Source organism: Cyprinus carpio, chromosome A6 (genome assembly GCF_018340385.1).
Source record: "Cyprinus carpio isolate SPL01 chromosome A6, ASM1834038v1, whole genome shotgun sequence".
NCBI classification, from domain to species: Eukaryota; Metazoa; Chordata; class Actinopteri; order Cypriniformes; family Cyprinidae; genus Cyprinus; species Cyprinus carpio.
The window spans coordinates 28,827,066-28,851,621 of NC_056577.1; the positions used below are offsets into that span (position 1 = coordinate 28,827,066).

General features: G+C 33.9%; 1 protein-coding gene across 2 annotated transcripts in view; it reads right to left on the reverse strand.

Moving 5' to 3' along the window:
• LOC109091589 (RNA-binding protein Raly-like) overlaps window positions 1-24,556 on the reverse strand; it is a 71,581-nt gene that overhangs the window by 41,557 nt on the left and 5,468 nt on the right. The window contains exons 2-3 of one of the 2 annotated variants that reach the window (XM_042758890.1): window positions 22,928-23,012; window positions 876-910 (exon numbers count right to left, since the gene is read on the reverse strand). The gene's annotated coding sequence lies outside the window, so the exon portion shown is untranslated. The remainder of the gene's footprint in view (window positions 1-875; window positions 911-22,927; window positions 23,013-24,556) is intronic. The other variant, XM_042758889.1, reaches the window with a different exon arrangement.

Genomic DNA, 24,556 nt, shown 5'->3' on the forward strand with positions numbered 1-24,556 from the left:
ATCAAGTGTCTACGTCCCTGAAATCCCCCTCTAGGTCCATTAGAAAGGGTGTGTCCAACCCGTCAATCAAATTTGTTTATGGCGCTGCTGCTGGCCAGCTACATGCTGACATTGCTGCTGCCGTGAGACCTGGCGAACCCGCCAGGAATGGAAGACCATCCATCAAGCCGACAGTCAGGCAATACAAACCACTTGGAGGGTGAGAACACACACGTCCTTCCAGTGCCAGATTTATCGCCCTCATATATACGCTCCACTGATGGATACCTCATAAATGGCCGATCAGAAAAGCTGAATTAAAGCTCCACCCACTATGTCATTCTTCACTCTCACTCTCTTGTATATCAGCAAAAAGGTCATCTTATGTTATTACTATTATTATTTTTTAGAATCAGTTTATGAAAGCAATTATTTCAAAATTTAATTTTCAGTTTTCTCATTCTAAAAGTGTTTTCCTGACCTTTCTACTACCTATATTTGTAGAGAGAGGGAAGCAGGGTAATGACACAAGCCGCATTCAAACTCAAATCGCCTTCCAATAAGCCTCACAATGCAATACAGTATGCTTTCAAAAAGTACACCTTTTACCATAAAGGATACATTTGAGTAACTTTTGAAAAGGCCCCAAAGACAGCTTTTGTACCTTTTTTTTCTGAGAGCACATGAGCTAATCGCTGGGTTACAGTTTTACAGCAATTAGCCACTTTACCAGGGTAAAGGGTGTTTTCGAGTAAAGCAAGAAGCAATTTTAAATTCCTTTAATAAAACAGCAGCAACAGTGAAATGTTAAAAGCATTCAATAAATAGTTAAATGTATTGGAATTTAATGTAAATCCTAATTTAACCTAAAACTAAAAATTCTCTCATTTACTCACCCTCATGTTGTTCCAAACCTGTATGACTTTTTCTTCTGTGGACACAAAAGAAGATATTTCGAGAAATGTCTTAATGTTTTTATTTGGTCCATACAATGCAAGTCATTGAGCTCCAGTGTTGCTTGGCTCACAATGTTCTTGCAGTGCAGCATGGCCCATTATGTATATGTATATATATATATATATATATGTGTGTGTGTGTGTGTGTGTGTGTGTGTGTGTGTGTGTGTGTGTGTGTGTGTAATGACTATATAATGTGGCTCATCTGATCAGAAATGTGATTCTATACACAACAGTTTGAATAACGGGAAACATGCTGTATAAATGAGTGAGAAATGGCATATATCTATATTTAAATCCATGCTAAAATACCACATTAAATATAAACTGCATGCTTCAACAATATGACAGTAAAAAAAATATCCCTTTTATGACAACATAATAAGAATAATTTCGACATTAATAAATGTAAATCTGCCTTTTTTAAAAAGCAGAAGCATTTACAGAAGAATCAATCACAGCTCTGGTGCTCTGACAGTTGTTTTAGGAAACGCTTCGTTAGATGAGCACACTCACTTTCACATAACTGCTGATGTCTTCTTTTGCTGAAGTAGCAGCATTTTAATTCTCAAGGATTCTGAAATGCTGAAAATTTCATTAAATATCCATTATTCTATGTTCTTTGCACTTGTCATCCTTGTCTTTTCTTCGCTCTGTTCCAAAAAACTGGTGAGCTGTCTATCTAGACACCATTTTAATTCACTATACTGTAGGTGCGCTCCATAGTCCAATTTTAGAAATCACAGTTACCTCACTTGAAAAACACTGGTAACTAGAGAAGGAAATGGCTAAAATCCATGCAATAAGAGAAAAAAATGTATTGTTGTGCCTTTGAATGCAGAATCAGAATGCAAATCATTTTTATAGAATACTGCCGTCAAAGACGCCATTTGAAGCTAAACACAGATGTTTAAATGACAGAATATGGATGAAACCTGCTATGATTACCCTACTTTTAAAGCATAAATTTTATTTAAACAATAGATCTACATAATCTCACATATTCAGTTCATAGCAGACATATTCTACAAAGACGAAATGGCCTATTATTTAAACCTATAACATTTTACATAACATTTACTTATTTTATCTCAAATTTTGTCTTTTTTCTCGCAAATGCAAGTTCATACAGTATCTCCTAGTTCGGACTTTATAACTCAATTTATCTCAACAATTGCGAGTTTGTAAATTCTGAGGGAAAAAAAGACGGAAGTGTGGGATATAAACTCATGATTCCGAGCCATCAACAGAAATACTTCTGGTAAAATAATAGTATGTATTATGTACTTATGCTAGAATATTGTGCCAACATGCTAATACCAAACTCCAATGAAATCATTTAAATTGAGTCTGTCATGCAGAGAGCCAATGCATTCTGTTGCAAACCACTGATTATGTAGACAGTAGGCAATGAGGCAACACACTAGGTTTTGAAACAGCGCTTTTGTCTGTTTACATGCTTGTTTTAGTCCACACTTCAGACATTTCAAAAGCTAACACTGAATCTAAAAGGAAACCTGCGGAAATGTATTTATACAATCTGCGTCCCAGAATTGAATCAGAACCAAACATCATAACTGAGGTGGCTCTATATTGAATTGCAGTTCTCTGATGCACGCTGAGTAGATTCTCATATTTTTTCCAGGCTGACAGCACAGTGCCTGAGATAAAAAAGACAAAATATGGACTGGATCCACTGACTTGAATATGTACATAAACATCTAAGGATTAGATTGTCTACAAAACCTTTGCTGTGATGTGCTCCTCAAACCAAGATGAAAACAGAAATCAATGTGGTGAAATTATATCACTGCTATGAAAAGAGGGACCTGCACAATAACATCAAAGCAAACATTGAGAGAATATTGTTTTGACAATATTTGCATATATAAGATATTCAAAGAACATGTGGATGGACACAGACATTAAAGTCAATACAAAATAACATTCTACTTCTAAAATAGAATATTCTATCAGTAATTTATGTATTTGTCTATGTATGACATGCTTTTTATTTTTCTTGAAAATAACATGCACTGATGGATCATGCACAAAAAGACCAGAAATGTATATATATAAAAAAGCATGTTCCTGTCTTATCCATATTGTTTTCAGGTTGACTTTAAATGAAAGGGAAAAGAAAAATTTAAAGCGTAAAGGAAAGAAATGGAATGAAAAAATGTCATGCCTTAGCAGCTGTCAAAGTTAGCTATATTTTATCTTGTGTTATTCAGTAAATGTTCTGCCTATAACGGGGCGAGGAAATAATACATTGTTCTCATCTTGGCCAGTTCTGTTGCAGACCAGCTGTGAAATTCTTCATTGTTGTTCGAAGCAGGTACAACAAGCATATCCAGACACTTCTCAACCAGGGCCGCATTCTCTGAGGAGTTTACAGCTGCAGTGCCTCCTCAAAAACATTTGGAAGAGAAAATAATCAATAATACCACAATAAGGCAAAGCAAATATTATAAAATATGAGATCTAATAGAGTTAACACTGACACACTGACATCTCACTCTTTTGGCTTGTTGAATTCTGATCATACAACCACCATAGGACATTTTAATTTAATTTAGCAGACACTTTGACTTACAGTGCATTCAGGCTATACATTTTTTTATTTTTTACCTAACTTGTGTTCCTCTGGGAATCGAACCCACAATGTAATGCTCTACCACTGAGCCACAGCAACACTTGACCTTAGGGTTTACCCTGGTGAGACTGGGTTCACCATTCTTTGACTTCTGGGTAAATGTTTACAGTATTTATGAGGAAAGGTTTGTTTGTGCGTGTGTGTGCTTGAATTCACTCTGTCCTAGTGCTAAAAATGTCTCACGTGTGCTGGAGAGCTTTTAGGGCTCGACCGATTAAAAAATCCACATGACCACAGGGTCAAGCAACTGCCAGTGCTGACCCACACTTTTCATTCTCACCTCCACAGAAGTTCATTCAAGGGACACCAGGTCCACAAGACAGACATTAGACAGAGGCTCGTCTGGTCCAGTCTACTAGAGTGAATAATTTCACCCCAAACTACACTTTTAGTTTACTTTTACTTTTATTCAGCAAGGACACTAATTTGATTAAAAGTGACAGTAAAGTCTATCATATTGTTACAAAATAAAAAAATGAAAAAATCTGTATTATGGTTTTCACAAAAATATTAAGTAGCACAACTGTTTTCAACATTGATAATAATAAAAAAAATGTGAGCAGCAAATCAGCATATTAGAATGATTTCTGAAAGATCATGTGACACTGAAGACTGGAATAATGATGCTGAAAATTCAGCTTTGCATCACAAAAATAAACTGCGTTTTAAAATATTTAAAAAATGGAAAACACCTTTTTTATTTAAATCTTATTTCACATTTTTAAGTTTTTGATTAAATAAATGCATCATTGATGAGCATAAATTTCATATATGTCATATATTTTATAATAGTTATAAAGAAAAAATGACCCCCTCTGCATTCTTATTTTTATAACTGTAATGCAAACAGAAAGTAACATGATTTTGGAGTGAAAGGGAAAGTCATTTTTATTAAAAATGTTACTGTCCAGCAAAAAATAATTGCATTTTGTGAGATTCTTAAGTCTTTCAACAACTCACAAAACAAATCCAACAAACAATGTATGGATTTATTTAATAATATGCAGTAAAAACTTCTATCTTAAGTTTCTTTCAAAACTAAAGTTTTTTGATCTCTGTAATATAACTGACCTTCAAATAACAACATAACCAAGATAAGGCCACCACAGCACCATCATCTTCATAGGTAGTGTGCACTAAAACATGAATCTGATTAGCCAAAGTCTCAAGGTCTTGAGTGGGAGCTGTGTGGGACTGTGAAAAGTGCCGAAAGCAACTCTCACTCACTGAGCATGAGAATGGAGATGATGTTCTTGGACAATAAGCAAGCAAGGCCACATATCCAGATATATAACCATTTTTTTAATTTTCCGTGAGATGTATCTTTGAATACATATTATGTAGAAGTTGGACATTTTTCACAAACGTATTATTCAATATTAAGTACAAAAAAGTACTTCTTTTTTTACCAAGTCTGAGACCAGCAGTAAAATGTATTGAATACATATAATGTTGAAGTTAGACATTTTTTGCAAAAGTATTTAATATTTAATAAAAAGTTTTTTTTTTTGGTAAATAAAAAATACATATCTTTAATTCTTTTTATTAAATATTGAATAATACTTATAAAATATATAATATTCAGCTTTTGTATATGTATATTCATGGATAGATACAGTAGATGCTGTTATCATAAAACTAAGCAATATTTAACGGTGTCAGAGCATTAATAACAGTTATCTGAAAGTCCCTCCACACCTAATATGTATTCATTAAACAGTAACTTCTCAAAGGAAGGCTGACTGATTTATTTACAATTTGACATAAAAGAAAGTCACGCTGCACAGTGATTCTCACAGTGGGGGTGGGGGGGCTTGTGTATGATTCTCCTCATGTCACATTTGTGTTGTTCCATTTACATACATAATTTCTAGAAGTCTTTGAACCTCACAAAGACGCACTAAAGGCTTCACATGCAGGGAGCTCCAGTGGAGCACTGATACCCAGCACAAAACAAACAGACTTTGTATTACCGGTGAGCACACATTACAATCACATATTTGCCTTGCTTTGGTGAGGTTTAGATGATGTACACACAGTTGTCTTAGCATTTGCATTGCAAAAAATTGAGAATTTGCTGAGATAGCAAGTGGCACAGAGAAATCAATGATGAAGCCCAGTGGAAATGTGTGGCTTTGATTTCGAGGGTATTTTTTGTTTACTTTTCTATGGTGTCCAATGTAAAATCCTGAAGTAAAACCAAGTTTTATCGCAGCTTTAATAGAGAATTGAGCTTCAAATTAAAAAAAGCTGAATCCAACCCGAAACTAACCACTGGCTGAGCAAATTTGTTTAAGGAATTGTTCTAGTACACAAATGCACACACATTCACCATCTTGATAGTCTAAGCAGTGAGATACTTTAATGTTCATACACACTGTGCAGCCTGGCAGATTTTAAAAATCTGTGACTTTAACTAAACGGTTGCTGCTGCTGCTGCTGTACAGGGGGCAAACTGAGGACAGCCAGTACTCTAAACAGCACTTTAACCTCATAGCGATCTGAGATAGGGAAAAGATTTGGTCCTCAAACAGCCTGCAGTGTGACAGACGCAATCTGAACTTGTCAGCACTGACAACAGATGGCTGAGACCACCAAAAAAAATAAAATAAAAATACAGTGACATGAAAATAACATTCATACAGACGTGTATGTTCTAACATTCAAATGTATGACTCAATATGCCTTGTTACTCACAATCCATGGTAGTTAGGATGCTGGCACGCTGTCATTTTCCCCTATTTTCATTGCATCTTTATTCAAAATTTGCAAAATGACATACTAGCAGTCAACTAGTTTTGTAGGATATCTGAATGACTACTTAACAATCAGATGCATTTCTCTCAGATATAAAAAACTAAAGAATAAAAAATGAAGAATAAAATAAAATAAATATTTTATATATAATATATACATCCATCCATCCATCCATCCAGAAAAATAAAGTTGAAAATAAATGCATATACACACACTTATTTTAAACATAATATTTTTCTGTTTATTAATGCAATACAAATTAATAAATGTGTGTGTGTGTGTATATTATTCATTCCTTTTTGTACATTTATTTTATTATATTTAAGTACAATTATGAGAAATATATACACACAGATATATAATATATATTTGCTAAGCGCAACCCTTCAATGTAAAACTGACAAATAATTATTCTAAAAACTATAATCATAACTTTTCCCTGTATATGTCAAATTAAATAAGTAAAATGGGTTACAGTTTATTTTAAGGTGCCCTTCTTACAGTGTGTAAGTTTAATTACTGAGTAATATTAATTAACAACATTTACTTGCAAATGGGTTATGGTTTGGTTTAGGGTTAGTTGCATGCAATTATGCATAATTTATTATTATTGATATAGTAAGTACATGTAAGGTGTAACCAGGACACTGTAAATAACCTTAAAATGTGTTACTATTTAATTTTGACTCACTAACTAACTAGTCAACCTTTCTGATCCATTCTTAATCATAACTTGTGTTCTCCCAAGCCAGTTCGTTATTTTCCACTGTTTTGGGATTTTTCAGTGATCAGTTCCAGGCCATACTTTCTGTCTCAGGACTCTGATCCGTCTTCCCAGCTGTGTGATGAAAACTAGATTTTATTTTGCCAGGAGGTTATCCTTCGGGGCAGTTCAAAGGCCCCTCAAAATCTCCACATTACATTGACATGGCTGTGAAATCTTCAGATTCACATCCCCACCTTGGGCAAAGAGATACGGCGAACACAGCTGGCCTTGGCCTAGTTAGTATTCTGTTTGACTGTAGGGTACAGCGCTGGGGTTTATAGTGTTCTACTGACAGTAAAGGTCAGACCTCAATGGGCAAGCAATCTGTTAAGCCCTCTTCAACTGTGTACTGCACATACACACTCACAAAGACTCACAAATACACACAGGGCAAGATTACATGACTTGGACCAGTTCCTCAGACTAAATCACACTCTTCACTCACATACACAATAAGTCTCTCTCTCACTTGATCCACTGCTCACACACATACCAGCATCTGAGTGAATCATATGAAATATAGTCATATTTCACTCAAAAACTCAAAAGAAACCTTAATAAGTAATATTTTCCATAAAAAAAAATTAAGCCTGTTTAAGGAACCTTAAGGTTTTTGCATTGTGACATTTTTTTCTTTTTTTTTTTCCACTTAAAATTAATTTTACTGCATCAATATATTTATTTTGTATTATATATTATTTATTTTTCTATTATTCTCAAAGTTGGTTCTTATTAAAGTATTAATTAATTACATTTTACTACCACATTTAATTATTTAAAATAAACAACACTGAAGAAATTGGAGTAAAATCAATTTTCAGTCAGATATTGCTAGTAAATTTCACAATTGATTACAAAGGAACAGCAAGTAACACATTCAATTAAACATAAAAATATTAAGTAGAAAAACAGAAATAATATCTTGTAAAACATATTCCAATAATCTTTGAAAAAAAATCATTTTTACAGTGTAAAATTAAAATAGAAAAAATAAATAGTAAAAAAAAATATTTATAAGATTTTTTACAATATAAAATATATATTTTGGAATAAATTAGGAGTTGGTCATGTTTTTTTTTTTTTTTTTTTGGGATACACCTATCATTGGCTTTTGGCGTTTAACTTAATTATTCCAATATATTTTTGTTTTTTGTTACAAATTACAGTATGGCATTTAAATGTGCATTCCAGCACACATGTCATTTGTGTTAGTACATTAAACACCTCATATATAGAAAAAAAAACAACTAACAAACAAACAAAATCACACCTCAGAGGAATCTCTGCAATGTAAAGCATATAATGTCTAAAATAAATGGATAATTTGCAAGCCAAACCTCCTTCCATACAAACACACCAACAAAATGCACTATTGTTAATGATTAGTTTTAATACACCTCAAGCTTATTATACCTGGCAGACCATAAAACAAGCCAAAAATTCCACAGACTTACACTGAAGAAGACCAGAGACATTTCTAGAGACCAGAATATCTGGCAAACCACCAGAGCATCCTAGCAACATGGACATGATTTCTGCATTGCATCACGTTTTCTTTAGACAAAAATATAGTTTGCAGTTTAATGCAAACTTTAAATAATCAGATAACATTCATGCACAAATACATGCTGATTCGGTGCACATACATGCACAAACACGAATGCGTATACCTCTTTAAAAACTGTAAAGAATAATTAGAGCTGAAACAAAAAAATTAATAACTAAATATGCCTCTGGAAGTTGTACTGCAAGACACTGCCAAGCATACCGGTTACAGCTCATAGCAAACACAGAACTGCGGATCAATGTAGTGTCTTGCAAAAGAAATGCTATACAAAATGCCTAGGATGTCCTTGAAGTCCGCCTGTACAGAAAAAACACACAGAATTCAATAAAAGAGAAGACTGATGCTTCTATGGATGGGCAGAAAACATCTGATTACTTGTATAAGCTATTTGGCAGGACATTTTCCATGAGCAATGCTGCTTTTCACACTCATGTTAAATGTGCTTCACCCAGGGTCTTAATCATTAAGATGCATTGCCTACAAGAAATGTGGCCTAGAGAAACAGAAAAGTGAGCTACAGAGTGAAGCAGAAAGAACATGTTGATGGAAAGATGATATATGAACTAATTTACTATTTTTAATTAGCTTCCATGTCTTTTTTTTTTTAATAAAACAAAATATCAATAAGACAAGCTACATCTATATCTCTTAATATAATGATATATAATTTTTAGATACATTATCTTGGGGAAAAACACTAACATATTTATGATCAGGCTGACATTAAGAATCTAAAACAATTCAAAAAAAGACATACTTTAGTAATTTTGTACAAATGGGTCTGCAGTCATTCGCTTCTTGAAAAAAGCAGAAACACTTGAAAATACCAAAAATGTAAATGTACAATTCATGTAAAACCAAGCAAAAAAAAAAAAAAAAAAAAAAAAAAAAAAAAAAAACACTTAGTAAGAATAACTGAAACTAGCAGAAATGTCTAGCCAATAAAATTTGAATGCCTCTCAAAATGAAAAAGAAATTACTGAAGCAATCATTTTGACAAAAATTTAAATGTTTAAGTGATTCTTTCATTATTTACTCATATTCATATTTTTTTTTTTTTTTTTACAAACCAATATGACAATCTTTCTGACAATAAAAGTGTATGGAAAATGTAGAGACAAAAAAGACAGATAAGAGAAGTCCATATTATTTATGATAATAAAATATATTATTAAGTCTTCTGAAGTCATAAGACAGCTTTCTGTAAGGAACAGACAGAATTTTAGAGTTAATGACAGAACTTTTCTTTTTTTAATGATCTGTTCCATTAAAATTAAGCAATATGAATTTTTTATACAATCAGATACGATCTGTACTCCAATGCAGTAATACTGGTGAATTAGATCACAATCCTTCATATCTCATGAAGATAAAATTGGTAATGTCATTTTTAGTGCAGCTGTCATGAAGGCAATATGAGCGCTGTGGAGATAGATATATGCGGAGTGGCCTCTGAAATCCATTCAGCTAAACATTCACATGGATTCTGACTCTCTTTAAGAGGTGTATGAGGCCAAAATGGGGGCATCTCTGCAAGCTGCAAGGCTGAACAAATCCAGTTATGGCAGTGAATGTAACATCCACACAGCAATTCCATTTCCGACAGCCATATGGTGAGGTGACTATATACCTGCCTTTCCCTCAAACATAATTGACAATAAAACATAAAAGCCCACATAGAGTGCAGCAAGTGCAGTCTCTTATCAGCGGCCATGTATTACATCTCGCTGAAGGAAAGTGCTAATTCTGACTCGCGAACCTAAAAATACATCACCATCCATATTTCCGAACCCCTTGGCCTGTGACATTTTAGTGTCGGAACTTGCCACTGGGACTCGTCTGGATCACTCTGCCCCTCTAATCTGATGCTAACTGTTTTTGAATATTTTAGCTGATCTGAACACTTGAAAATTGCTGAAAGGTCACTGGCACAATAGTTCATCTTAACAAACAGTCGGTGTCAAGGTCACACTAACACTCTGCTGGAAAAAAAAAAAAAAAAAAAATATCCAGATGTCAGTTTGCATGTCCTGTTATAAAACTCTTGTTGATCTCATAAAAAAAAAACCCTCTCCTTCAAAGATCAGTTCACTCTTTCAGCAAAGACCCACTTGTTTAGCAAGAACCATTTTTGTCATTCATTAACATGAAAGTTACATTTCACCCCATATTCTAAAAATAACCTAAAAAACAATTTAATGAACAAATTAATTATAAATAATAAATAATAAAAACATTATATATTGCATAATAATAATAAAAAACTATATACTGCAAAAAAAAAAAAAAAAAAATGTTATTTTTTTGGGGGGGGGGGTAAATATTTAAGTAAATCATCAAAATCATCTGTAGAATCAAGTTACTAATTTTATTATATCTTAATACATGACTAAATGTAAAATAAACAGTCCTAATAATAAAATAAATTACTTAAAAAATATAATTATATAAATATTAAAAAAATACAAATAATTTAATTAAAAATATGTATATAATAAATTATAGTGTATGTGTGTGTGTGTGTGTGTGTGTGTGTGTGTGTGTGTGTATATATATATATATATATATATATATATATATATATATATATATATATATATATATACACACACACACACACACACACACACACACTATACTGCATAAAAACAATGTGTGTGTATCTAAATGTATGAAATATACACCGTAGAAAAATTCTTACTTGTCAAAAAAAGCTTCATAATTTATTTATTTTTTTAAGTACCATAGAGCTTAAAAACATTCTGTAATGGCATTGTATCGTATAAAAAAAAAAAAAATAAAACATTCTCCAGGCATCAGACTGTTAACTCTGTTAACTACTAAAACCTTTTTTTTTAAGTGAGGGACTGAGATCTGAAGAGAAAAGTTAATGAGGCACTGTTCTGAATCCGTCACTTAGATGTTTATTTCCATAAAGTCTAATTTAAATGTATGACTTAGTTATCAAATTCACGCTCAACCCGTAGAACATACATGATAATACAGCACCTCTAGGGCCTTTTGCTTCATTAGCAAAGCCAAAATAGCCTAGAAGCGAAGCCAACTGTGGGTTTTCAGTTGACAAGAGTTTATAAATGGGTCAAGATTGCATTGTATACTTCAGCCCAAGTCACAGGACAGTATGAATGACAGCAGTGACATCTCAATTGGAGCCACTGAAAAGGGTGTGAAGAACCACTAAATAAAGCATCTGACATGAACAATTTTGCTTGTTAGTTTTCCAAAGGTGTCTCATACATGCAGCGCCTATCAATTATGGTATCAATAATATGTGCCAAGTCGTCTCAAAGTGTCATTCAGTGCTTAAAAGGTTCAGTAGAGGGATGCCTGACATCCTGACTTAAGGACTTAATTGAGCAACACAAGGCTTGGCAGGAGAAAGGAGCAATGACATATCATCAGAGACAGTCGAATGAGGCCGAGTGAAAAGTGAAAACATCTGTAATTCATGCACTTCACAGCTAATTCAGAGCTTTTTTGGAAGCCAGAGACGTCTAGTAGCTCTGGAAAAGCATCCATGGATAAAACATGCAGGACCAGGCTCACCAACCAAAATGCTGCTTTTACACACACCTTAACATCTAAAATGGATATCTAAAATTTCAAACCCACGGCATATCCATGTCTATCAGGACTATCCACCTTCTCCAAGCTTGTTTTTAATGCACATGAATGATTTCCCCAAATGGCAGCTGTGAATCTAATGTTCATGCCCCAGATTTCTCCAAAGTTCCTCATGTTTGCGGTCCAGTATGCAGACCCTCTGGCGATCTGGTCCTGCAGGCTGAATTGGTTATTGGATACATCACACCATTAAAGGAGATTAAGAAGGATTAGTGGAAACCCTTAGAGACACTCATTAAAAGAAGCTAAGTGTAAATGCTGTAGGGTACAAGATGTGCTAGCTGGATTACGCTCAGATTTATCATGTTAAAAGCCAGACTGAAAATATGCTCCACTGAGATGTTACCATTTTATGCAGAAACTTCTGTCTTGCAAGTCTCACTCAAAAATATATTCAAATAACAGCGGTGGAAATCAAAGGACTATAGCAAGCTTTCAAAGATGTTGAATGATTTCATAAGGTGAAGGATCACTATTTGTAATTAACTTAAGCAAGGGATGTAGAAAAATTTCATTAACATCCCATCTGTACATCTCTAAGCCTGTACAAATTCAAAAGGCAGACAGACTCAAAGTCTTAAGCTTCAATAATCATATTAACATCTAGCAAGAAATTCCCTTTGACTAGTTCTGAAGCTTTACCTTCAGCCATTTTATGGAAGCGGATATTAAATTTTGAAAGCATTTTTTTTTTTATATATAAGAATTGAATCAAATTCAATTTCAGCTCTCTCATTCACTGTGCTGAATTAGGCTGTTGTACTAATCGTGAGCCTCATTTGCAAGGATGCTTTTCAAGGAACCACTCAGAACGGAGACCTCCAAGGGTCAAGTAACCAATCATCTATTCAAGAGGAAAAGAAAAGAATAATTACACCAAGAGACCATTTCTGTGTCAAAAAAGCTCAAGACCTTATGACCGTGGTCCACCTTATGTGTAATTTAAAAGGAGAACCATCACATAACAAGGAACAATCAATACTTGCATCTGTTTTTAAGTGTGATTGCTAGACTCTTCTAACCTTTACTGGGAATTTCAGTCTAGTTTTTTTTCAATGAAAACTTAAGTCATAATGGTTAAACTGATCATCACAATTATTTTTCTCAGAATACAATGGTGATTACTGACCATGATTGTTATTATCTGAGAAATGTCACTGCACTTTCCCCTATAAGCACAAATAAAGAGAAATGTCAGCTCATACATATGGATTACTTACCTCATCTGGTTTATTAAATTATCACATAAACTAACACACTCTCGACATTATGAACACTGGTAAAACTCAAAAGCTAAAACAGTGAAATTCCTAATATTAATTCCAATAATTCAAAATTATATTCATGTTATATTCATAAAACAGCAACAAAAAAAGACTATTCAGCAACCACAATCACAAACAATATAGTCAATATCCATTTGGATTTATTACAGTTTGAATTGGATTTATTATAAGGGTTTGCTGGCAGATTTATACAGTGCAGACAAGCATGTAAAAACCATAGACTGGCTGTATTAGACTTTCATTTGAGCAGAAAATCTCAACGGAGATCGCTAAACTCCAATTTACATGTTTGTCAATGTCTTCAGCTCATCAGCACTATTTTCTTCTTCATGCATTGCTTAAGCTTCAGGTTGCCAGGCTGTGAAAAATTAAGAGACACTGGCCAGAAAAAAAGTGTCATTTGAAAAGACAAACTCTAATAGGGGGATTTAAACTCTTGACATCTGGCAACCCCAAACGTTAAAACTCATAGTCTATAATTTTTCTACTCTTTTTTTTTTTTGTTAAAGAAAATATTAATTCGGATAAAGAGTTATAGCAAGAGTTATTTTTATTTATTTTTTTAAATACATTTTTTATATATATATTTTTTTTAATAGATTTTTATTTTTGTTTTTGTTACAGTTAGTGTTTGATGTCGGTGTCATCTCATCTTAGTCGTGAAAATGGTCCTCAACAAATATATTTTGTCATAGTTTTTGTTAACGAAATTAACAATAGCTGTATGCTTCTATTTGGGGACATATAAAACAAGGATGCTTTAACTGATTGAGCAGCAGCTAGACATGCCTCTGGTATTAACTGAAGCTTATATTTAGCAGTGCATGAAGAAGGAAATAAATCAACATGTCTATCTGAGTAACAGCAATCAAGACAGCAGCAGAAACACATGACTTGGATGACTTTGACAAGGATAAAGGAGCTGAGCCCAAAGTAACACAATTATCTTCTTTTCTTTTCACCTTTTTTTCCACTGCCATTAAGGGAGAATTAATTGACACATTATCTTCCTATTAAATGGTGATTTTCCTATCAGATACAGCCACTAGTGATAACAGGACAGCACCACACACTCATTCATTCTCCTTCAGGATTACACGGTGTACCTGAGGACAGAGGGAAATGTTTTTTTTTCTGCACTGATGTAATGTACTATTCCTAAATTAATTTACGATTGGACTGCAGATGGCCAATTTACTCAAAATTACACATTTTATACTATCTGTTCATAACTGCACACATTTTACCAGAAACCAAATGTGAACTACCCCAGTCAGTCAAACCACAGATGGGTCGTTCCTAATATGCTTTTCATTTATGTCCTTATCATCTATGTCTAAACATAATGGATAAAATAATAAATTCACATTTTTTAAGAGATGGAAATCATATTAATTAGGTAACTTTTTAAATACTTTCTTGAAAAAAAGAATTTCACTGCTTTTAAATATTAAAAATAAGCAATTTAGTTGGTCTTTCTCTTATCAAAATGTTTCAACAAAACTTAGTTTCTTGCAAATACTGCTTTAATGGGTAAATATGATTTTTCCTGTCACTTTTGTTATCTTCACAAAAAAACAAAAACAAAAAAAAAATTCTTCGTGACCTTAGTTTTTGCTATATTGTGTAAATAATCAAGTCATAAACATGACTGAGATTGAGTAGAGCATTTTTTATTATATATTTTTAATATATCTAATAATCAAATAACACATTCATATTAAAAATATGAAAATATGCTCTAGACAAGTTCAGTCAATTAATTATAACTTTTAGGTGTCTGAGCTTGACCAGATCATATAACTGAAAGTCTGATAAACCATTTTAGAGAAATATTGCTTAAATTTCAACAAAAGCATATTAAATATTTATGAGTCACAGACTTCAAAAGGAACTGCAGAAGAGGAATGACCCTGTAAGTCTTCTGGTTAACAACCAGACAGAACACAGCGAAGATGGGAAGTCGCCGGGTTCATGTTCCTAAAGAGAGGAGATTTTAAAGCTCAATATGCGTCTCATCTCGTAAATAGCCTGAAATGAATCTGTGTGCCAAAGACGAGGAATGAACACTGATGCATCTTTTTTTTTTTTTTACCTAAGACCACATAAGCAGCTCTTCTGGATGTGAAGCTTTCAGGGGTCTGCCTTCATCTGACCATGTTGTTTGATGGCAGAATCAAGCAGGCGAAAAAACAGATTTCTACGCTGTGGAACGGTTCCTCTTGTAAATGATTCAAGGATCAGTCATGCCTGATTAGGCCTGAGCCAGAGATATTGGAGAAAATTGAGGGATTGTGTACTTCTGAGCCCTGCTGAAGCTGACTGACAACAGTGGGCTTCCAACATGTTTGATAATGTAGATGGTAAAAGCAAGCTTTTATTTCATACACAATAAAAGCTTGTAATGCTTCATTCTTTGCCAAATTGGTTAAGACAAGATGACACAATGACAAGAAGAAAGGCATGATGGGATATGACTTGGGCTGTTCCAGCAAAAAATCTGTCAAAAACAGAGAAACCAAGACTCAGCACTGAAGCATTGTGTTTTAACCTCTATACTGTACATCAGCCCTTCTAACCTATTTAGAACATTATACACAAACTAACAAATAACTAAACAAGATTGTTACTAAAATTACAATTTCACTTCCCTTATTAATCTGGCTAAAATCAATTTTAAATATAAGAAAAAAAGAAGAAAGAAGCCAACCTTAAAATACACTTCGAAAATATTTAATACAAATATTTTGGACAATATAAATAAATGTATATTCAAAACTTACATAACAAATTGGCTATTTTTTATATTAAAAAGTATGATATAAGTAATAATTAATCCATTTCAACCATTTGTTTGTATATTTTTAAATATTATTAAAAATATTTATATAATTTCGCTGTATAGTCTTGATAAATATCTCCCTAGTCCAAATACACATAATATAGACCACATGTCTGACTTATGGTTTTAAGAGCTAAAAAGCAGCCGCAAGAGACTGAAGGTCTTTGGCATGCATTGGGAAAAGTCTTGTCAGACGTCATATTGTAGCAACAAAGTGTCAGCAAACAGAAGGAGACAACACAGGTAAATGACAGTCTGATAGAGTTAACAGACTCTGGTCAGGAGAAGAACAAGCGATGATCACAGGTGAGAAAATATAGTCGATAATTTTGAGCCTGCATTGAGGGTTAAAGCAACAACTCATGAACTATAGAAGCTTACACCAATGTGCACCACCAGAGCTTGGCAGTAATGCATTTACTAAGCTAGATGGAAAATACATCTCAATTGTATCACACAAAATGTAATCACAGCTTTTAGCATGTATTAAATGTTTTTTAAGCCACTGTTGCATATTACAGCACTTCTGCTGTCTTGTGTTGCTCAGAGGTGAGCTATAACACAAATAAAATAACATGGTTTAGATAATTTGATGAGAAATATCTGAGCTCACACTGAGATCTGAAACTCATGTTAGATTATTAAGAGCTTTTCTTGTGTAGAAAAACCATCCTCTGAAGCAGTAGACTTACAGTAGGCAAAGGTAAAAAAAAAGAATGTTGACTGTGTCTTTTTAAAAAGTGTGATGTAATATGAAAACAGGCATTTGTGATATTTGCTTCATGCAATAAATCATATTTCTACTGTTACAAAGATGAAAAAGTTGATTTGCAAGACACGTTGTCATTTTGGATAATGGCTGCTGGCTGATAGGTAAATTTAATCAGAAAAAGCTGTGACATTCTCCAAATATCTTGTACTATTCGTGAAACAAAATTAAAAGTTCTCTGGGAATGAAATGAGCAGAATATTACTTAAGAATGGACCTTTTTCACATTTCTGGGTTTCTCAGCAGCGGAAGTCATCAGTTGGGTAAACTTCTATAGTAGTAAATGGGAGACTACAAAAAATATATTTTTTGCATTCTCATTTGCTAAAATAGCAAAAGAAAAACTCCATGCTAGTCTAGTGTTTTCAAGACTTTCAATAAATAAATAAATAAAGTAGAGAGTGACTGATGATGGCAGTCAGAAGAGAGAACAATTTCAAATTTACCGACACTCCCATGGATGCTGTATAAGAAACACCCTCTTATTAGCGTTTTTTTTTTTTTTTTTTAATGCAAAGATAATATAATACAATATAATAAATGTACACAAATTAAAAAGAAAGAAAAGAAAATATACACAACTTTGGAGAATTTACGATGCTTATGGCCGTTGCAACGCGTCACCACAGTCTTGAGAAAATGGTCCATACAGCAAATATTTGTGAAACTTATGTCCTTATTATAAAGTCTAACACTTGGATCATTTCCCCTTAGGTGCCAGAATGTTTAATATTTCATTAGAATGTTTTGTGTTTTCTGTGTGTTTTTTTTAGACAAGCTGGTGCAAAGAGTGAGGGATAGCGGGTGTGCGGTGTCTGTGTAATACATCACCGAACACACACACACACACACACACACACACACACACACACACACACACACACACACACACACACACACACACACACACACACACACAAAGGAAGCCTAAATTAACCCATAACTCATGGCAGAGGTCAGGCCTTCTTATATAGAAAATATTCCTTTCAGCAAATACTGCAGGAAAAAAACATTTATTATTGATAGAAAAACACACAGCAATATATAATAAACAGATGACTTGGCTTAAAGCTCACTGGAATTTCATCCATCACATGAATGTTCTCTTCATCTAGCAATATTGACCACTATCACGAGCTTTGTACAATGAACAAGACCACATCTGTAAACAAGCCGCAGGCCAGGGTTAAACTGAGCCACCCCAACACATACCATATAGACTTTGATAATATTTGCATATTACATATGGACGTGTTTATTTAAGTTAGCTTTTTAAAGGAGGGCTGTTCATTTTCTACCAAATATTTATAGGGTACTAAAGTGGCACAAGTTTTGCCATTCATTTTAATGCAAAAAGTGCTCCACTTTACTGTAAACATACATCATAATAATAAATGGTTTCAATATACACAATAGTTCAAATGTTTGGATTTTGATTGTTCTTTAACAACAAAGGCTGCATTTATTTGTTAAAAAAAATCAGTAAAAATTGTAATATTTTGAAATATTATTTAAATTAAAATTAACATTAATATATATTAACATTACAAACATTAAAATTTAAACATATAAAAATAAACAGTGAAATATTAATAACATTTTCTATATTTATATGCTTTAATTGAAATTGAAATCTTTTGTAACATTATAAATGGCTTTACTGTCAATTTTGATCAATTTAATGCATCCTTGCTAAAAAAAAGTATTAATTTCTTAAAACATCCCACTGACTGCAAACTTGTGAATGGTAGCGTTCATAATAATGCTTTTGCCCACCCACAAAATCCCAATTAAACCTCTGGACATGGCTCCCCATGTGGGTAGCGTTCCAAGGAAAGGCTTACTGATTTCCATGAAACACATCAGATATATTCACTGCAAGCTCATTTTGTTCTTACTCTAAAAAAAAATGTGCTTCTACTGAACGCACATAATTGGGTCTGATTTGCAAAGCATGAACCTAATTGCAGTCCTGGTGAGGAAGGTGATGGAAATAGCTCATGAAATTGACTTCAAAAGAACTTGTTGTCTTTTCTTCTGTAGATATGAATGAATTCAGACTGCTAATTTAACTTAAAGTGAAACGGCGCACGGTTTCCTTTAACCTCCTCTCTCTTTCTCAGTAAGCATTATTCACCATGCTCCCTGGCCAATGTCACGGTCGGTATTTGACATATCAGAACACATGAATAACATTTTCATGAAATTTTGCATCTATAATTCACATGCCCTTTCTTAGCTAGTGCTGATTAGATAGAGATGCATGAATCTGCTACCCGCATCTCTGATGCACATTTACTATTCAAAACATTTTCATCAAGATCCTCGTTCCAGACATTCTTGTCTAAAATGCCAAACCGAGGCCGACCTTGTTGCAGTGCTTCCTCTAATTAATGCTCATTCAAGACTTTCATGCCAAACAGATTTAGCTCAGTTCGTCTAAAAATATTCAGCCCACCCACATTCAAAACAAATTTGCAAATCACATTCCCCAGATTGCATGATTGTTTGTTGTTTAGTGACTGAATGACGAATGATTTTACATACATGCATTGAAAAGATCAAAATTTAATTTACTTCAAATTTAAAGATAGCACACAATGTTATACAAAATCTCATGCACAAAATACCGTAACTCTTAATGACTTAATATACACAGTCTATATACATTATACATGCTGTATTATTAAAATGAAACTCTCCAAAAGCACAACTTTATTGTTTAGAGGTTGCTCAGAACAGAAGATTACGAATTCTGTTATATATCATTTCAGATTCAAATTTATCTTAGATGTCTCTCTTAAAATTTCTCAGGAGACAACTGTAAATATATAGTAATAATAAATATCTAGCATAGCTTAGACAGTTTGGGCTTTAAAGTTCACAGACTTTGGTAATCTGAGCACTTATTATGATCTCTTTTGAAACTCTAGTGGAGACTTTAGATGGGAAATATCTGAATGGAGGAAACTTTAGCAACACTCTCAGTTTGGACTTCTTTTAATCTCTGTCTACTGTATAGGTGAAGCAACTGAGATACTAGAGATCTCATTTGTGATATTTCTTTTCCTTATGCCTTGGCTATTAAACTTTAAAGGTGATGTAAGTAATGTTTTTAATAACACATATAAAATGTACTTATTACTGTATCTGACAGATATTGCTGAAATAGGTGTCCTGAGATATAACACCTGTCTCTGTGAAAGCCCTAGGCTTTGCAAAGAGCACTTTTTTAGCCACAGAGAAACAACTTCTGTCTGTGAATGATTTGAACAGTCTGGTTTTCTGTTATTTAACTACTTGAACATTTTTAAGGTACAGTTCACCCCCAAATAAAAATTTTCTGAAAATTTATTTGCTTTCAGACAATACAATATGCTGATAAGAAATTTAGCATTGCATCACTTGCTCACCAATAAATTATCTGCAGTGAATGGGTGCCATCAGAATGAGAATCCAATAAGCTGATAAAAACTTCACAATAATCCACAAGTAAACCAAATGACTCCAGTCTATCAATTAACATCTTGTGAAGAGAAAAGGCTAATAAACAAATCCACCATTAATAACTTTAAACTGTTTTAATTACAGGATTATTGTGATGTTTTTATCAGCTGTTTGGACTGTCATTCTGATGGCACCCATTCATTGCAGATCATCTATTTGTGAGCAAGTGATGTAATTCTACATTTCTACTTATCTGTTTTGATGAAACAAAGGCTGTGTTTACATTTGGCATTAACTTGTTTTGCGATAATGCAGACACAATGGCTGGGTTGCATTTACATTACACTGAGATCTGATCACAATGTGTCCTCGACTACCTCTGGACCATGACACGCTGATTGGATAACATTCTGATCAGAAGCGCATTTACACTTGTCTTTTCAATGTGTATATTGACAACATCCAGATAAAAGTACCGTGTTAATGTCAAGTGTAAACGCAGTCAAACTCATCAACATTTTGGATGGCCTGAGGGTAAATTTTAGAAGTCAATTTTCAGAATTTTTTTCAATTTTGGATGAACTACTTCTTTAAAGGGGTCATATGACGTTGCTAAAAAATAACATTATTTTGTGTATTTGGTGTAATGAAATGTGTTTACGCGGTTTAAGGTTCAAAAAAACATTATTTTCCACATACTGTACTGTACATTATTGTTTCTCCTCTATGCCCCACCTTTCTGAAATGCGTTGATTTTTACAAAGCTCATCGATCTGAAAAGCGATGTGCTCTGATTGGTCAGTTATCCAGTGCATTGTGATTGGCCGAATACCTCAAGTGTGTGACGGAAATGTTATGCTCCTTACCTTACTGTGATGCCGTGTCCCGGTGGGATGAGACAAAACCAATAAAACCCATTACAAATGAGGCATTTGTTGCATCCAGTGGGGACATAATTATGGATAATAATGACTTATACTGTCATTTTACACGTTGTGTAGCATCGCGTCGCGTAAACATAAAACCATGTCTGCATCTGTGATCAAAGAAACAACAAACAACAAGTGCTACTCTATAAACCGCTCAAAACTCGCTGTTTGAATAGTCAGTGGCAAATTCTTTAAATATGAAAACATACTTACAGGTTGTGAGTCAGAACAGACGGCACTGTATGCTACTCTCCCAGGTTCATGAAACAGTGCTCGTCCTCCGTAAAAAAAAAGGGCTGTACACACTCTAATATTTGGTTTGAACTGTTCTGGAACAGTGTTGTAAATACAACTTAACCACTAATTTCTAGTTGTGTCCTCTTTTGGAAGACCAAACAAAGTATTTTCTTTTTCACATCAAAACACACAGCGTCTCCATGACATGGCGGCGGTGGCAACAATACTCCAGCGAGAATAAAAGTTACGTCTTCTTTCTTTGCCTAAACATTTGGGCAGTGTTACGCAAATCTTCCCACAAAGTGACGTAGATGTGGGGGTATGTTTAAATGAGGCGTTTTAGGAGGGCATGGACGAGTTTTAACTTTTATAAAGAATATATCTTTGGTTTTGAGACTTTAGTCTTTGCAACTTTAGGGATCTTGTCTATTCACAAACAGCTTGTAACACTCCAAAGAGAGAGGAAAACTTGAAATTGCATCATATGACCCCTTTAATGCTTTAAAAAAAATGACAACAGTGATATCTCATATGACAACAGTGATAAACCAATGATGGAAGACCTGCTGAAAACAGCATAAACTGACTCAACAAAATCATCTAACCACTAAAAGTTCAGTCAAACCAGTTTTTAGCAGTATTAGAGGCCATTCAGACAGGATGTGTTTTTGCTTTTAAAAATGTGGAAAGCCACAGATTAGTATCCACTTGCAGAAGTAGGTTGGGTCTCAAGACACATTTTAAAAATTTGCACTTTTCAATATCTTAAAAACATGATGCTCGTGCATGAGAAAGCAGTGAGAAACAGCACAATACTCAAAAATAATTAAAAAGCCACACAGAGGAATGCAAAAACATGTTCTGTGTGAACCAGCCCTTATGTGTGTGTAAAAATATTCAGTGGCTTTAAAATCGCCTCCAAGTATTAGCAGAGAACATGTGTGCTGCTTTGTGCCCAATGAGAGTTCTGCACAAAAGCCATGTTAACATTTGTCAGTATAAACGCTGAATTTTAACACCTCCGCTCAGATCAAACACTGCTAAATCTATGTTTGTAGAGACTCTGGCTTGGGAACCGAAGTTGCACATACCTCTCAGATCTCTTCTGTGACCAGGAGACGGATGCGGATATGCTGCTTGGTCCCAGCGCTTGTGACCTGGAGTGCGTGAGGGATCCTATGGTTCAAAACAAAGCAAATACCTATAATAGCAGGATTTCAGCAGCTGAACATGAATGCATCCTTATAATAAGACATTATTACATTTTCTGAGAAAAATGAGTGGTGCCTCCCTGTACAAACCTCACTGCCTTAATGTTGTGTTGTGTTTTACGTGCTTTTTAGCATGTTGCTATGCAGTTTCTAGGTTTTTTTTTTAGGGTGGTTTCTTACTGGTCTAACTGAAAAGATTTAGTATCTGTGATATTACAGTTTGTAGATATGGCTCAATCGCAAGCTTTATTGCTTAGAAAAATTAAAGTGCACCTTTCCTCAACAAGCTGCAAGGTTTAATGTATCTTTCATGTCTGTAACACAAACAGTGCAGGGTGGTAATTTGATTACGGTTCAGTGTTTGCAGACTCTTAAAAATAAAGGTTCTTTGGCATCTACAGTGGCATGCAAATGTTTGGGAACCCCTTGCAGATTCTGTGAAAATGTGAATAATATTAACAAAATAAGAGAGATCATACAAAATGCATACTATTTTTTTTTATTTAGTGCGGTCCTGAGTAAGATATTTTACATAAAAGATGCAGGGGGTGAAAACTTTTTGAATTTAAAGATCAAGGTAAATTGTACTTAATTTGTCTTCTGAGTTTAACTGTTCAGAACAAACAAGGCACTCATGAACAACAAACAAACAAAAAAAAAAAAAAACAGTCTTGGATCATCCAGGTAACCACACACAGTATTAAGAACCAAGGGTTCACAAACTTTTGAATGGGGTTAATTTAATAATTTCAGGGTTTTTTTTTCTTGTGTACTAAATGTAAAAATCTTTTATGTACAATATCTTACTCAGGACAGTACTAAATAAAAAATAGCATGCATTTTGTATGATCTCTCTTATTTTGTAAAAATTATTCACATTTCCACAGATTCTGCAAGGGGTTCCCAAACTTTCGCATACCACTGTATGGTTCCACGAAGAACCTGTAACAGTCATAAAACTTTCCATTCCAATGCCATTTTCCACTCCAATGTTATTAATAGTGGAGTAAAGGTTCTTTAGATTTTTAAAAATGTTCTACAAACTAAGAAAAAAAAATATTTCACTGAAAGGTTTGGGGAACCAAAAATGGTTCTTCTATGGCACCACTGAAAAAAAAGCTTAATTTTTAGGGTGTACAGTATGAGTAATAACAATAATGCATGATTAAATTTGTTCTCCAATAGTGCACAGCCAAATTTAATTTTCCAGTGGAAGCTCAATTTGAAAAAAGTGATATTTTCCTTTCAATGTCTCTCTCTTGACCCCATAAGCCTGCTCTTTCTCAGTCACGCCTAATGGAAACTTCCACTGACAGCATAACTTGTGAGTAACTTGAGATATTCCATCATTTCAATCATGAAGATGCTGACAAACATAAGCCTTTTTCACATCAAGGCCAGCCAAATGTAGAGTCGAGTGGAGGACGATCAGTCTAAGCACAGTTCTGATGTTTAATTCTGAATGTGTCGCAGGGGCTTTATCGGGGGATTAGTTGTTTGGGTGGCGGC